This window comes from Equus asinus, chromosome 1 (assembly GCF_041296235.1).
Source record: "Equus asinus isolate D_3611 breed Donkey chromosome 1, EquAss-T2T_v2, whole genome shotgun sequence".
NCBI classification, from domain to species: domain Eukaryota; kingdom Metazoa; phylum Chordata; class Mammalia; order Perissodactyla; family Equidae; genus Equus; species Equus asinus.
In genome coordinates, this window is record NC_091790.1 from 119,112,544 (window position 1) to 119,130,372 (window position 17,829).

General features: G+C 37.3%; 1 protein-coding gene across 24 annotated transcripts in view; it reads right to left on the bottom strand.

The window, feature by feature from the left end:
* Positions 1 to 17,829, bottom strand: part of HIVEP2 (HIVEP zinc finger 2) — a 183,591-nt gene that overhangs the window by 26,877 nt on the left and 138,885 nt on the right. For 17 of the 24 annotated variants that reach the window (XM_070506450.1, XM_070506434.1, XM_044769047.2 and 14 more), the window contains one exon: positions 4,017 to 4,103. The exons of 6 other annotated variants lie outside the window; for them this stretch is intronic. The gene's annotated coding sequence lies outside the window, so the exon portion shown is untranslated. Of the gene's footprint in view, positions 1 to 312; positions 427 to 4,016; positions 4,104 to 17,829 lie in introns of all 24 variants that reach the window. One more of the 24 variants, XM_070506452.1, reaches the window with a different exon arrangement.

Below are 17,829 nucleotides of genomic sequence, written 5' to 3' on the forward strand. Positions count from 1 at the left end.
ATATATGAGTTTTACACGGTTGTAGCACAGAAAATGGCCATTTCCTAGGAATCAAAGAAATCCATAATTTAAAAAATGTTAAAAATCTGTATTAAAGTATTAAATATTAAAGTATGAACAAGGACAGCACCTTGTGAGAACGTGATGAATTACAAACAACTGTTTTACTTTGTTCTTTAAAAAGCCTTACTTTCAAGGAAAGTAAAAACCTTGCAAGTAAAAATTAGGCCTATGGTCACTTCCCATTTGTTGGATTACACAGAATATGTAATATTTCTTAAAACACAGACTTCAAATTAAGTAAGCACATACTGGATGGGGCCAGCCCGGTGGCGCAGTGGTTAAGTTCGTGCACTCTGCTTTGGAGGCCCAGGGTTCACAGTTTCGGATCCCGGATGCAACCAATACACCACTCATCAAGCCATGCTGTGGTGGCATCCCACATACAAAAGAGACAAAGATTGGCACAGATGTGAGTCAGGAACAATCTTCCTCCAGCAAAAAAGAGGAAGACTGGCAACATATGTTAGCTCACGGACAATGTTCCTCATTCCCTCAAAAAAACAGGACTGGAATAATATATTTAATAATTAAATAAAATATAATGTTTTCATCTAGCAATGAGGTAATAGCTTTATAAATCAGATGAATTTAATTTTTATGGTGTATGGTAATAAATTAAAACCATTACACCCTAAACAAGACATATACAATTCTTATTCACTAAGGACATATGATAAAAAAGACATGCACCAAACAAAATTCATATAAAGGCAATAATATTTTGCTATTAAGGAATAGACCAGGAGAAGAAAAAAGTGATTTACATAAAACTCAAAAGCAGATATTTAATGGTCAGAACAAAAAGTACTCAAGACATTTAGTTCATTGTTGTTGGGTTTAAATTTTAGGAGAAAGAGGATAATCAGAAAAATCATATCTATTATTTTATTTAAAAAATAACCAATTTTGCTGATCTTAACATAGGATTATCCTATATTCCAATAGCATTTACTATCCAGAAAATGTTTAAAATTCAAAACTTGCTCTAGTACAAAACACATTGACTTAATTATACAAATAGCTTCTGTCAGGAAAATCTCTTCCTTTTCAATTTCTAAGACAAGCCTGCCTAGGACGTCCCACCGTATTATCCCGAGATTCGACGGGCCCCTTACTCCCTCCTCCGGGTCGTTCAGGAAAAGCTTCTGTCAGCAGCACCCTGATCCTTCTGGTCTGCACCCCCCTGAACTGCAACATGGCACTTTTCACTTCAAGGAGAGGCCTAAGAATATTCCCAGGGAACTGGAAATCCTTCTTATTTCACATGAACCTTTCACATTAGATTTTAAACCTATTTGAGGATACAGTATTCTCCCCAACACCATCCTTGGAGAGGCTTCAACTAACTGCTACCCATGAAATCACTTTCCTTCTTGGAGTTTCTGAAGCACAGAGAGAAAGGAAGACGGGAGAGAAGATGAGTGATGGGTCCTTCGGGGAGTTTACTATGCAGATTCTTCATTAACCTCTTGTCTACAGTTGCTTTATCGTGGAGAGAGAAACAATCCTGCCGTGTAAACTGTGTGCACCATAGACCTATTACTGGGCACAACACTCTGAGTCTTTAAACCAGGCAGGATTTGGGAGTGTTCAGAAGTCTCCTTGCTGCTCTCCTCAGCTTATACTCACAGGAAAGGAAACTGACTGCAAAAACCATAAGGCTTTCACAGTTTAAGCCAGGGTTTGATAATGACATTTGTCTGTTTTTATTAGGTGACACTTTTACTTAGCCATCTGACTCTACCAACAATGGCATAAATTCCCGAGCTTGTGTTTTATTACTTAAACGTATAAAAACGCTTATAAATAGGGAATTACTTTCTTTGGGCCTTGTAATATTATTACAAACCATCAAATGTACCATCGTATGTACCACTGCAACTTTAGTTTAATTTTCTGAATACAGATCTACTTGGAGCTAAAAAGATCTATAGTAATGTGGTTAATTATAGCTATATTACTTCTTATGATTGTGTAGATTCATTTCATTTTTCATCTTCTCTAATTGTCTGTTAAAAGTAAATCTCCAGTTTTCCCAATCAACCAACAGGTTAAAAAAGTGCAATATCAGAGCAATCCTCACGCGAAAAGAAAACAGCCACTTATCATTTCATTCTCTGAGATTTCTTTTTATGGTAACCAAACCCACGCGAAATCACCCACTGCCAACAAAGGAGCGGTGTTCCAAACACAGTTTCACATTCACATTTCACATTTTTCCTAATGCCTTCGAGTGCTATGAAATGAGGACAACATTCGGCTATGACTTTTGGGTTTCCTATGGATGGCGCTCCAGCCCATCCTAAAGGAGTCCTTTAGGCAGTAAAGACAGGCATTGTCTAGCCAACTCACATATTTTTTCAGAGGGGGTAAGGCTGAAAAAGATCTTACTACCCTCTGCAAGGCTATTTCAGAGGTAATGGGAGGAGGCAAAGTGAGCAAGAGAAAGAAAATGATAGTACCTGGAAGAGCTGCCATTTTTCTAAAAGCGTGCCTCCTCCTTTAGCCACCCTTCACAAGCCCACTCAAATAAATCTGGCACCCAGTTAAATAATTTCCTCAGAGAGGCCCTGAAAGGAAAGGCCCAGAAACAGCCTCCCGTATGGATCTCCACAGAGGTCCCTTCAGGATAACAGCTGGGTGGGATTGGCAGGAAGGCGGGCCTGCTCTGCAGGCGAATAAAGGCCCACAGTCTCCAGGGTTGTCAATCCGGGATCTTTTGCTTAGAAAAACACTATCGTAGAAAAAAGTTTACCTCAGGAAATTAATCATTACTTGAGTGGTGGCAAAAGTCAAGCGAGCATTAAATAATAACATCCTAAATAATAAGGGTATGAAATGACTAGTGACAAAACACTGCTTCTCTACTTCCAACATTTTCATAATAAAACCTTTTTTAAAATTAAAATGGTTATTGGGTCCTTTTTTAGAATTCGGTGGTATTACATTTGTAAACAAATATGAGTCTAATGATACTAATTATTGGACAAAATTCTAGAGGCCATTTCCATGTACTTGCTTTCAAAATGCCAGAGATCAATCACAAAATATTTTAAGCCATACACGAGCATCTCAGAGCACCAGTGCTGTAACAATGAGGTCCCACAAGTCACCACCACATAGAAGGACCGGATGAGGGAAAAAGGATCTAGCAAAAACCATGACCAGTGCCAGGGGCCAACTGAATACAGACTTATTTCCACAGGATGATTAAAAAAAGACACCTCCTGAGAGCCAAATTCATTATAAATGCTCCTTTTATTAGTAAAAATTCCCATAACCTCAGTTCTCCCTAAAATGAGCAAGTCGCCAAGATGAGGAGGATCCTGTATATTAAATAAAACCCTGCCAAGCCATTCAGGGAACTCCTGAAGAAAAGCAAAAATACTGTGATGTTCCCCCTCTGATCTGACATACACTAAAACCTAATTTGATATTTAAAACCTAATGGAAAACTGAACCATATTTCTTCCATGCTGGCTACAACAAGGACATGATGGCAGATATTTGTATAGTTTACATATTTAGTCAAGGTATTTATGACTTATTTTGACTATAGCCTGCTACTTTTAATATTTTGTCATAAAACTTTTGCATTTTTTTTTTTTTACAATTGTGATTTTTGTTTTCCTAGTGGTATGTTTTCCCATTAGACAACAAAAGTAACTAGGGTTTACTAAGTAGAATGTTACATGAAAATAAACTTTGCCAGAAAGAAATTCGCTTAAATGAGGCTATCTCAATTAAGGAAATTATCATTAAAACTGGTCTATTATGAAAAACAAAATAAAACCAAACCTTCACAACACTTTTCTCTCTAAATGGCATATCTATTGTTTCCTCCCAGATTTGATGGCAACATTGGTTTACATATTGGTGCACAGTGGGCCAAAGCTGTTTCTCAAGTTAAATGTAAAAACAATGGAATAAAATAATAAATTTTAGTTATTAACCTGTTATCCTCATATCAAAAAACAACTGTCTTTGCCTTCCACGATGCCAACTCTTCCCACAGGAACTCATGCACAACTTCCAGGAATCTGAAAGGCAAACAACAAGATTTTTAAAAATGATGATGCTTGCAGAGAATTTAATAGGTATGATTCTTCTTCTTCTTCTTCTTCTTTTTGCTGAGGAAGATTCGCCCTGAGCTAACATCTGTTGAAAACCTTCCTCTATTTTGTACGTGGGTTGCCACCACAGTATGGCCACTGACCAGCAGTGTAGGTCCATGCCTAGGAATCAAACCTGGGCTGCTGAAGCGGAGCGCGTGAACTTAACCACTAGGTCACCAGGGCTGGCCCATGGTTATTCTTCACTTACAGAAACAGCCTTCCTTGAGGAAAGAAAATTTGCAACTGGATCTCTCAAGAAGACTTTTTTTTTTTCAAGAAAAAATTTCCTTTAACATAGTTTAAATCTTTTGAATAAGTACAAGTATTAAAAGAGAATTGACTCTAACAGCAAAAGTGAAGGCAATTAGGAAAATAATGCTAGGGTTAAAACAATGCATTGGAACTAGAAATTATGCCGTTGCAGTCCACGACACAGTTCTGCCTTAAAGCTGACATTCCCACACATCTTCTCTCAGTGCATCAGCAACTAAACTCCACAGGATGAAGTCTCAGATAACCTCACAGCAAATTCTTTTCTATAGTTTATTTCAGCAATGTTATGTTCTGTGCTAAAATTAATTTCTGAAATAGGAAGCCAAAACCAACCAAAGGAAAATCCTGAGACTTAACAAACTCCAGTAAGTAACAAAAAAAGAGGATTTTCTCATACTTTGAATTAATATTTATCTAAGTCTGATCCAAAGAAATGCATGGAAGATCAGGCAAACTACTTAAGTCAACCCTCTTAAGATGGTGTATCTCCCAGTATACAGGGCCCATATAACAATATGATCACACTACCCCTGGACGGCTATCGTATATTTGTTCATCTTTTTAAAATATCAGTCTTTCTTCCAAACAAGTTAGTGTCTCATGGGAAGGACTAAAGCATCAAGACAGGACAATTAAAACGTGCCTTAATCCACTCCCACCATGTGTGAGCACCCAAAGAGCTTTACTTTCCCTCCTTTGTGCACATCCCGCAGCAGCACTTTGGGACACCCTACACACTTTGAGACATGAATCATTCTAAGCAGGGAGGCCCCCTCAATTCCTCAAAAGACACAAAAGGTGCAAAAATAGCTTCCGCAATTAAAGCAAGAACCACGTCAGCAGCCAGATGAATGTGGGTGGTCAGATAAGATTCTGGTGCTGCAAAGGGCAGATTATTAAGCAAGTGCTAGATTTATTTTCTCTTCTAAACTTTGTTCTTCTTGCCTCAGATCAACCATTTGCTGGCACTTAGAATGACACTTGACAAGCTCTACTATTCTTAAGTTAAAAGTTTCATCAGAGCCAAAAAGCATGATTCATTAGACACTGAAGGAACAGCAGCGGTATCCTAGGAAAAGAAAAAAAGGACATGTGTGTTCTATAAGATAATTAACTATATATTTTTAACAAACCAAAGAGTACCTCTTTTTTTAAAAAAAATCAAGTTAATGTGCTTAAAAAAAAAACTGGACTTTGGCAGTATGACCTGAAGATAAAGTAAAGCATGGCAGCCCTCAGAAAAGAAAGAGTAAATCTTGATCTATTTTGCACTCCAAGCAAAATTCACCCAAGACATAAATGGGCCAAGATTCTATAGATATAGCCATTTATGGGGAACAACAACTTGCAGTAGTCACTGACTACCTGATTGGCAATCCCATAGTTGTTGAAGCAAAAAGGAGAACATAATCCTCAGAAGGCCAGCGCTGACACCCACTCCTTCCGTCTGTGTTGTACCTGTAGACAGGCACTCAACCATTCCCAAAGCCGGAAATCATCATCCTACCAACAGCCCCACAGGCAAAATGGAGCACATGAGTGCCCCCCACGAGCTGGGGTAGGCCAGCGTCCCCAGCTCTGACTCTGTTTTTCCAGTCTTACTTTCCGGGCTGTGGCTACCAGGAATAGGAAACACTCGTCTCATGACATGCACACGCATCTGGAATTTTAGACTACAGAAGAGCCTTCTTTTCACTCAATCAGAGGATTCAAAGACTGTTTCTGTTAAATGGCCTGCAATTCATGATCTTCGATGTTTGTTTTTCTCTTCAACAAAAAAACAACGATAATGATGTTGTACTTAAATGTTACCTCACAGAAACTTCCAGGTGATTAGCGTGATTTTAAGGCAAAGATTTAGACGCTATTAACATGAAAGATCTCACACCAAATTCAGTGATTTCGCACAAATCATTTTGTTGAGAACTGAAATCAGTAATGGCCTCTACGTGGGAGGTAATTATTGTTAATATTACAATAAAGACATGGAGATAATCATCTCAGAAAATTATTATTGCATTAATTTTAAGTGAGTTTTTGTGCCTCAGTTTCCTCATCAAAATAACAGACAAATCTTTACTCAAACAGCTCTTGAGAATGTGGTATGACAACTCATGCTTATGTTCCCCAGAAACCAACAGTTCACACAGTATACTATTAAACAATGGAATAAAAGAAAGAGGAGAGATTTCCATTTCTTTAACTTTACTTTTAGGTTATTAGATTCCTAAGAAATCACCATGCAATGAAACCTTAATAATACATAAAACTAACAAGTTTTCAGAAAATAGTGCTAACAGATGTTGTTAAATATTCAAAATTCATTCCCAAATATGAGGTGAAAATTACTTTTCACTTTACTAACAAAGTACAGACTGATCTTTTTGTCACCTGCAGCTTTACAGGAGAGTTCCTTAAAAATATTTTCCAACCCTTCACCCCCTATTTGTAACAAACACTTGGAAAGTTTGAGTATTATTGTTTCTCTCTGAGTGGTTTCTCAGCCTTTCCACTCTGAGGAAAAAAATCCTTGGTATTAGACATTTATTCTTGGATGCTTATCAGTTATTATCACTTAGCTAAGGAAGGGTCACATTGAGGTATGATTAGATTAGATAGATAGATAGAGATGGATAGATAGAAAGATGATAGATAGATGTTTTTAAAATAACCATTGTTGGTGGGGTTCTTTATTATTTCAATTCTCCATTCTCCCAAATTATTTTAAGACACATTATGGTTTAATGGTTTAATATGACTCTGATGAATCTTGCAAGAGGTTAAGGCTTCACTGGCAAGCTCCTTATACAAATATAAGCACCTTCCATCACTCTTTTTTCTGAGGTTAAACAAATATATACTAGACCATAATTTTAGTAGAAGAGCAGTTACACTTTAGATGAGAGAAGTCAAAATTAAAAGTAATAATTATTTGCATCAACTCTATGGAAAAATTGGCAAGTAGTCATGTGTCACTTAACAAATGTGTAGCCGGGTGATTTCATTGTTGTGGTACTTACATACCGGATGGTATAGCCTACTACACGCCTAGGCTGTATGCTAATAATCTTATGGGACCCCTGTCACATATGTGGTCTGTCACTGAGCGGAAACGTCATTATGTGGTGCATGACTGGACAACCTTATGGTTAGGTAAAGACCATGGAGAAAATAATTTTTGTTATAACATCTGCTAGTACTCATTTTCCAAAGCACACTGGCCTTCTCCTTGCGTAATTACAGTCTCCTGAACATAATTTAATCTTTCTTTGATGATTTGGGCTTGTAAACTGCCCTCTCCTTACTCTGAGTCTGGGCTGAGATCGGCTGGCATCGGCAACGCGAACTTCTCCCCACCTGTGTTCTTAACCCCATGTCACGTTTTCCAAGATCAGAGTTACAACTGAGTTTTGTTTTCTTGACTACATATTTGACATCAAATAAGTCATATCTGACTAACTTGTTTCAGGAGAAAATATGTAACTATCCACTTCTACCACCATTAATTTTTTAGCTTTAATTTTAGTGAAAGATTTTATAAAATTGAATCACTGAGCATGCTGCCATAACCTAGATTATTCTTGGTAAAAAAGTCACGCATTTCTAGTTCTTAAAGTTTATAATATATGTTAATTTGGCTGAAAATTATATGTAACCAACAAAACCATTCTTTATTTTTATTAAAAAAAAAATCATCAGGCAACTAACAGATGAAAAAGCTGAGAACAGATGAAAAAGCAAGCTAAGATTTGCTTAAGAACCCACAGGTCATTACAATGGGTCTAGGTATGGCTTAGGTCTTCAAACTTTCAAGTCAATTATTTTCCACTATCCATACTACTTCCTTTTCTTGAAAGTTTATTAATCTGGCCCTATTGCAGAAATGACTGAATGGGCAAAAGAATGAAAAATAAAGGATAAATGATACTGAACTTAGAATAAGCAAAGACATTTCTCATCCATACTTTAAAGATAATCAAAGAAACAGAAAATAACAGTAGCTAAAAACCAGTGCTCCATTGAATGGTTTATCAAGTTTTATAGAAAATAAAATAAATTCAACGAAAATTTTAATTTCTCCAAAATGAGTAAATGGTAACAAAATTCGGTGTCAAAATAATCAATTTATACATGTACTACATCATTTAGTATCCAAAACAAAATAATCACTTAATTCTCAACCAATTTTCAGCATAAGTTATTTTCCACTATCAAACTTCTTATGCTCTTATAATGAAAAACTTTTTAAAGTAAATATTTAAGACCAGTCAAGAGATCGTCTTTCCCAAAGCCAGGACAGCTCTTTCACTGGCAGTCAGTGGAGGGAAACCCTCAAAATTTCACCAAGGAGGCCTGAGGGATACATACGGTGACCCCATCTCCACAGGCACCACCTCTCCTATAGAATGGTATATGTTGCATTGTTTTTACAAAAAGGCAGGGTCAATTAGACGTTTTGTACAATTAAAAATCTGTTTTTTGGTTTCTCATTTGTGCTACATCTTCCCATTTTTGTTTTTCTTTCCTTACCCTCTATTCTACCCCTCAATATTATTACAGTCGCTAAATAACTACCTCTTGCCAAGCTACCTTAAAAATTTACTTTTTAAATATTTAGAGGATAAAACCAAAGAAGAATTACGTGACTACCATACTGTAATGAGAAATATGACATAATAAAGTCATAACTCTAATGTATTATTTTCTCAAGTCTTATCTTTTACAGTGCTTATGTTTATTATTTGGTTGCTACAGGTATACAGAAATTAGGTCATTACTCTTTCTCCAACTTTCCTTTTACTCCTGGATGCGCCAAGATTAGCATAAAGAAAGGCCAATGTTAACTTTGGATTATGTAAACAAAGAGAATGGAGAAATCAAATTGTAAAATATGCATTATATTCATAAGTATGCATAAAACAGGCTGACCTTGCCTGAAGGAAAATCCATCTCTTAGGCAAGAGCCACCTACATCAATGGAAATAATATGAAAAGCAGTGAAAGCACAGCGGAAAACCTGAATTGCACTCCACATTTCAAGCAACAACTGATTCTCAGATGTGATGGAAAAAAGTGTCTTCAGCCTCCCTAACGTTAGGTCTACATACCATAAAGATCCCTCAAAAAGAAATCACAGCAAAGCTTATGACTTACCATATAATCTAACCAGATGTGCCCCATCTACCCCCAATAACTGAGCTGTTGAAAGGATCAATTCTATTTCCTTTCTCGAAAATTTTTTACCGAAAGTGGGGAAATTGGCCCATGTGCCAGTGTAGAGGTGTATAACCTTAGTAAATCAAAGAACAAATCAGGATCTGCGAGACATACAGGTAACTAAACAACAGGGGACTATCTCTCAAGACTTTAGAAATGGTCATAAAGTTAACACACAGCAAATAACCTGAACATCCATTATTGTCAGAGTTCCAGAAAGCATATCATCAAAAAAGGCTTAAACAACCAGGTGAGACTCAACAGTGGCGAGTGGTTCAAACGAAAGCCATGCTTTACTAAATGAAGTAGACAGAAAAGCTTTATAATTACCTATGCTCCCAGGCTATTCAGGTACTCCTTTGGCACTTTGATAAACTCTGAATGGCATTCATATTTTCAGCATCATCTTGGAATATATCATTGCCTACAAAGCTTAAGGCTAGAAAAAGACTCAAGTTTCATGCAGGTGTTTATAAGATCCTATTAGGCAAACTCTGCCAGACAATTCCAGAACTCCATCTACTGACTCATTTGCTCAATCAAATCGCATTTTTTTTAAAGCTTATATATACTAATATAATGAAATAAACTATTATTGGAATGCAAATTTCATATTTATTTGAGTTTGAATCCAGATATTATTGTCTCCTTTACCAAAATATATATATATATATATAAATTTTAAATCAATTTCAATACATCAAGTATGTATTAAGAATAATGTACACACGTGGAATTGAAAGATAAAATAAGACAAGATTCCTGCCTTCAAAGACCTTACTGCCCAGTAGGTAAGAAAACCATATAAACAACAAGCTGTAAAGATAATGGAATCATAAAATGGTACTGTGGGAGTACAGAAACGAGAGATTGCTTGGGAATGCTGCATTTAAGAAACACTATCTCAGGTCTTGAAAGGCTAGGATTTGGCAAGTAAACAAAAGCCTTTAACGGGAACACATCTTTGTGCAGTAGAGAAGAGCAAGGGATGATGAAGAAACAGCCAGTGTGACTAGAACACTGGGCACGTTGAGGCAATGGGTGTTAGGGCTGAGAAGGAAAGGTGGTGGCAGACGGTAAAGGAACATTTGATAGACAATGAGGGCCATCAGAGGTTCTGGGAAGACAACCGCCACATTCATAGAAACGCTCCAGAAAAGTCACACTTATATCTCTTCTCTTTCTATCCCATTTTGAGCAAATTTCTGCAAATGTGTAGCCTGAAAAAGAATCAAGGTTGAGAGGAAGCTTGTTTTAAGACAAGGGAGACTTGAAGCTACAGGGAAAAGATCCAAGTGATGAGCTAGTTCGTGGAATGAACTCTTAGAAGAGTGGGAAAGAAAAGGGAAGCACAGATTAAAAGATCAGTTTCAGAAGACTGGAAGCTTCTGTTTCAGATGGGAGGGAAGAAAGAAATACTGAAGCAAGATACCCTTTTAGAGAGAGAGAAAAGAAATCGAAGAGTTCCGCTAAGAGGTTCCTCATCTGCTCCGGATGGTAGAAGGCTGGGCATCTGATGGAGTGAGGGAGCTGGATGCGGTTGAGAGCTTGAGGAGTTTAGACAGCGATCTTCCCTGAGTAATGAATGCATTTGACAGTCTCAGGAAGAATACTCTTCCTTACTAGCTCATTTAAAAAGATTATTTTGCACCAGAATATATGAAAAGTTTATCTAAGTTGATAAATATAGCCAAATAATATATTATCATAATACATCAAATAATACAGTAAAAGATGATTATCTTTTATTTTTCAAGAAAATCCTGAAGTTCATGAACTATAAGTCACTATCTACGAACAGAAGATTTAAGACAATTAAAGAAAAAACTTTCTATATTGTTTTTTTACTGTTTCTTCAAAAGCACACCTGCGGAGGTCTTTTTTACACTGTGAACGTGAAAACTGATCTATACTGATTTTAGAAATGTTACTGAGTTTTAGAAGATCAAACTATTAGTTAATATCTGGACTACAGATTCCTTACCTTATTGAATTAACTACACATATTCAACCACATATGAAATATATTCAAAGTTAAAAAGCCACTTTAATGTCCCACAGGACATAAGACAGTGACTGGAGAGTATGAATTCAAAAGATATTTGTCAGTTGAGGATGAATAAATAAATGTGAATAAATGAATGGATGAACTAACGAATGAGTTTGAACATACAGTGCATGTGTGTCCAGCATCTGGGAAAACACTCTTCTTGCTTAAAGACTGAAAAAGAACATCATAAACCTTGTGACATGGAGTGTGGAAGGAGTCCTGGCAAGTCTACCACCACACTCAACAACTGTCCCGAGGACACAGAAACCCCTCGGGTCTGAGTGACTCACCTATGTGGACCTCAGGAAAGCTGAGCATCCCAAAACCTCAAAAAGCATTAGTTTTAGAATTTCTCGAACTTTTTCAACTACCAGACACAAAGAGAAATTTTTTATAAATGTTGAAATGTGCAGAAGTTAAATGTTATGTTAGAAATTTATATGGAAAAAAAGTTGACAGAAATGCATACTTTTTACCAAAGAATACATTTAAACATGCAATCACTTTACTTTTTGTCAAGGATCTCATGTTGGTGCACTAACTAAATTAAGTGATTAAGAGCCGGGCTTAAATCTCTACCCAAGATGTAAAGAATAAAATATTAATTTAACTTGGTCTCTCCAATTTCTCATTCTTTCTTTCCTGCCACCTATTCACTGGACTGGTCATTTTAATTGCTAAAGACCTGTAAGGTTTGATGTTGATTCTATGTATACTTATGCCAAATATATAAATGTGAACATCACTGAAAACCAGGGCAAAAGAAAGATGGCTCACGGATCAGAACTTGAAGCACTGGGGCAACACAGCCACACACTTCTGCCTCTGCCCTGAGTCACGGTCAAGACAAATAAGGCAATGTTGACATCCACGGCCCTTGAGATATAAATAGTCATTCCTTGAGGTTACTCATGAACATTCCTACCTTTTGCAATCTTAGAGTACACTTATCTCACTGACTATCAAGATGCTGGTCCACTTGGTAACTAGAAGTGTAAAATGGGTGGTATTTAAAGGCTCTGGAGTCACACTGTCTAGGTTCAAATACATCATGGATCAAGCATTTACAAGCTATGTGACCACGGGAATGTTAGTATAAAGGAAAGTAATAACATCGAATACCACCTACCAACCTCATTCAGTTTGATAATTCAATGAGACACACCAAATTCAACGTGCCCAAAGCACTTAGCAGAGTGTCTGGCACATGGCAAATTGTTTTAAGTATTATTGTTGCTATTATTATGGGCTATAACTACCCTCAGAGACTTAGCTGGGCCTTGGTCACTCCAATTCCAATGGTAGTAGGGTATAGAGCCAAACTAGAGAGCAAGGCAATTGCACTGGAATGATAACGGCTCACTCAAGCCCACTCTGGTGCTACTGTCAGCCCTCGAGTCCAAGCTGAAATCATCACGCACACCCTACGCACAGGAATGAAGGGGGAGTGCCTGGCTGCATTTCTTCACATGAAATTTTCTCATAATTGACCATTGTTATGGACTGAACATTTGTGTCCCCTCAAAATTCATATGTTGAAGCCCACCCCACCCCCCAGTGTGGCTGTATTTGGAGACAGGTCTTCTAAGGAAGTAATTAAGGTTAAATGAGGTCACAAGGGTGGGGACCTGACCCCATAGGATTAGTGTCCTTATAAGACAGAGACATCAGAGAGCGCTCTCTCACTCTCTCTCTCTCTCACTCTCTCTCCATTCACACAAAGAAGAGGTCTTGTGAGATGGCGGTCATCTTCAAACCAAGATAAGAGATCTCAGAATGAAACCTACTTTGCTGACACTTGATCTTGGACCTCTGGCCTCCAGAACCATGAGAAATAATTTTTTGTGGTTTAGGCCACTCAGTCTGTGGTATTTTGTTAAGGCAGCCTGAGCAGACTAATACAATAATTTAATACAGTTTTACCAAAGTACATAAATTTGTTGGGATGAGGGAGAAAAGGTACAATGAACAGAATACTAGATTTTGAGTCAGAAAATCCATCCTCCTGTGCTGGTCCTAACATCTGGCAGCTGTGGAATCTTGGACAACTTATTTAACCACGTTGATCCTTCTTTCTTCACTCAGAAAATGAAAACAATAATTCCTCCCAATCCTGGTTGTTATAACCAGGATGTCTGGCATAGTAGGTACTCAGCAAATTGAATTTTAAAAGCTAACAGGATCAAGGAGGAATCTTGTGAGGAAGAGAGTACGATAAGTGACAATATGGTATCTCACAATTCTAGATCACTACCTAAAGCAGAAGGTTGTAATAGTCACGCTGTGCTTTATTCTATCAACATTTAGGAAATACTTATTGATGGCATGAATATTCACTTTTCATGGTGTCATTAGTGATTGAGGCGACGTTTTTCAAAGTTTTAATACTCGATCAAGGGAAATTGATGATGATTCTATGTCATATGTTTTTTCCAATTCAATGGTTACCAAAACATGCATTGCTTGCTACTATGGACAAAGCAAGGTGTCTATTCTAGTTTATTTAGCAATTAAAAAGGAGACAATTTTTAACTGCCTGTTTAAAATGAAGACACATGGGAGAAATTTATCTGGAGTCAGTATCAAGAATAATTTTATTTTTACTGAAAACTGTCTGTATAGACACTACATTTTAAGCTTATTTAGTGTTCCTCCTTAGGTTGGCTGCTAGAAAGCTAAGATCTAAATTTGGGGCCCTCCTCCAAGAAGTACCTAGGCCTCCCTGGCGCGTATTTTGGTCACTAACATAATTTCTAGCCTGAAACACTATTTCTGTCTTTGTTTTCCACTGTCTCATACTCACACTAATATGAACACACACACACATACCTCAATAACGGGACTATTACAAAAGACAGAATAAATGTAGCTTGGAACTGTTTCCAAAATTGAATCCATTTCTATATTTCAATAGTTTTTGGGCAGCACATTGTAAAAACTAATTGGATCCAGGTACATAAAAAGTAACGTGGAAACTCCCCAAATATTTGTCTTTCTCTTCAGCCTTCAACTGTATTGGTTCCAAGAAAAGAAAAGATTTCATAAATACAACAGAAAAGGTACATGTAACACAACTCAAGAGAAACATTAATTATTTTTCCTTCTCTAAGGAATTGCATATGAATATTATGGAAATAATATGGTCAAATTATATTATCTTTGAGACATGGTCAAATTTCCAGCTACTGTCAAGACTCAGCAGCAGACATGGTAAATGCATCTGACATATTCTTGGACACAGATAACTTGCACTGGCAGATCCGACATGTGAAGCCTGTGCAGTGTATTGAAGGGGCCGGATGAATGTTTTTTCTTTGCTGACCATCCATAGGATATAAAATCAGATTTGGACACATGGATTTTAACAAGTTTAGAACCCATTTGATCAGAAAGCATTCCGAGTCTCAAAGCAACCTCTACTTTCAAGGTATAAACATCAACTATCCTAAATGTTACAGAAGTTAAACAATAAATTGAAGAATCTAAAAACCATTTTCAGTGTCATTTGGATTAACCAATTCTATGTGATTTCATTTAATCTAACCTTTGTTTTCAAATAAATCCAAATGCCAGAGAATGTGTTTGGGATTCCTAATTTTGGGTTTCAGTCAACATTGAGCAATATCCAATATGAGCATATTGCCTTACTTTCTATATGCTTCACACCCATTTAAATAATTTGAAGACAGGATTTGAAGAACATGATTTAAACAATGTAACCAGAAATAATTCACCTTGAAAAAAATCATAATAAATGAAAAAAAAAAACATGCTTTTGTTTCAGCTTTAAAAGCAGTTTATCAAAATCTGCAGGCCCACAAATGATTTCAATTCACCCAATATTCATCGACTCCATATTAACTGACATTATTTGGAATCTCACTTTCATTCCTCATTCTGATATATCACTGAAGGGAAAAGAATTTTCTCAAAAAATCTTATTAAGAATTCTTCCTTACCCCACATTCTCAACAAAACAAAGTAGAGAAAAATAAGCAAAAATAACTAAGCAAATAAAAACACAGAGAAGATGACAAAATTAAATATTTTACCATATTGTCTAATTTATCAGGCCTGCTCTGATTTCATTAAGGGCCTTAGAGAACTTGCCAGAACTAATTTATTGCAGCATCTGCTCTCTGGTTTTAACACGGGTGTGAATTATTTGAACAAGCCGATTATAATATTTCTTTTAATTGATAACTAGCAATACTGTATAGAGAAGAAAGTACTTTAATAATGCCTTGTGTATGTGCATTATTTTATTTTCCAAAGCTTATTATTTCAGCCTCATAATATCCTTCTAATATAAGAGGAGCATGAGGAATTCAAGGCTCATGGAGTTTTAGCACTTGTCAAAGCAATGTCTCTAAGATTACTCATCAGCAAGTGGCTCCCCGGCCTCCTGTGTCCAGCGCATGGCTATCTCCGTCTACCACACAGATCCGATATCAGTTTTAAGAGAGAACATGTTGGGGTTTGTGGGCAGAAGACATAAGTTTAAGATCCCCTCTGCCATGGACTGACTCTGGGTGGTCGCCTTACTTTCTCCGAGCTTGAGTTTCCTCATATGTAAGATGGGAATAACATGGGTGCTGGCCCCACTTTTATACCACTCTATTGGTGAGCTGAAAATTGGGATGACGAGTGAAAGTCAGCTGTCAGTTTTAAATTGCAAATAGGAAATGCTGTTGTTGATATTGATACTAATGAACACAGCAGTTTTGTTGCTGAAGAAACTAAAACAGAAGAAATTAAAAGGCCTGAGCCCTAACAAATACTTCCCACTTCTCTGAGGGCCCTGAGTGAGTTCTATCAACATAGTAGCCAGTCAGAAAGCTTTTTACACAATAGAGTAATGTGACTCTATGGGTAATGAAGGTCAGCCCAAACCTCCTTCTGCACGCATCTCTCAGCAGCAAACTTACATTCATCTTATTCGTTAATTAGAAGTCACTTTAGCATCCACTCAACAGTGAGTGTTTATGGACGAGGACCTGTCAGTGCTGAAAAGGATTCCAGACACGCGAGTCCTGTGCAGCTGCAGTGGGAAGATGCATCAGCGTCAGGGAGGGCCAGCACTCATCCCGCGCAGGCACTGCAACGTCTCCAACCCAGCAGCTAAGAAAGGCACTACTTCAGCTGTGCCTGGCACGCTCTACCTTACACATAACCCCACAGTCTAGTAAAGGGGAGGGGACACATGGAAAAAAACCACCAAGATAACCAGGTGTCTTAATTGTAGGAATCACTGATACCCTTAAAAACCCTTTAATATTCAGGGTTTAGTGATACTAGTCCATAAAAATGACAGAGCTTTGCCCTTGAAGACACATGGCACATGCACCGTTGATGTTTTTCTCTATTTTTGATCGTGGCCCTTTTGACTATTATGGTCTTTTCTCTTCAGACTTGTTAACAATAAAAATCCATTTTTCAGAAATTGGAGATCAGTGAACAGGAGGGCGGAAACAGTGTAATCAATAAGCCTGTGGGAACCCCGACTTCATTACCTGCTACTATGACTTGTTTCATAAAATGGAATCTTCCTTTCTTTTCTCCTCATGGAGGAAGGAAGACAGAGGGAGAATGCCTTACTCATTAAAAAAAAAAAGCAAAAGAAAAGAAACAATATGCACATCGTACTCAGAACACCTAAATGTCCCTCAACGACATGGGACTATGAACCTTGTCAACTTCAGGGAGGGCCATTCCTCCACGAGAGACTGAAATACTAAGAAAAGGAGAAGAGAGAGCATCAGGTACCATCTTTTCTTGGAAAAATTGGATATTCATACTGCTATTCATCGTTTCCTCTGATCCTACAGAATAGTGACTAAAAATTAGTGAACTTCTGCTCCTCAGTAGTTGGCTTCAAGATCAACAAACTATTTGGAAAATTAACACTTGCTAACAGCAATTTCCCCCCTCAGAAAACATTAAAGTTCCAAACATCAGAGATCTGGTCAGCTGACTTCTGGCATGCAACCTGAAACTATAATCAAAGTTCCAGGTGGGAGAGGAAGGAACTAGTGACATCAGACAGCAGGGAAACCTCTGGGCTAAGAGCCAGTTAGTGGGAGAAAACAGTCCCTTTGCGGGCCAGCAAGG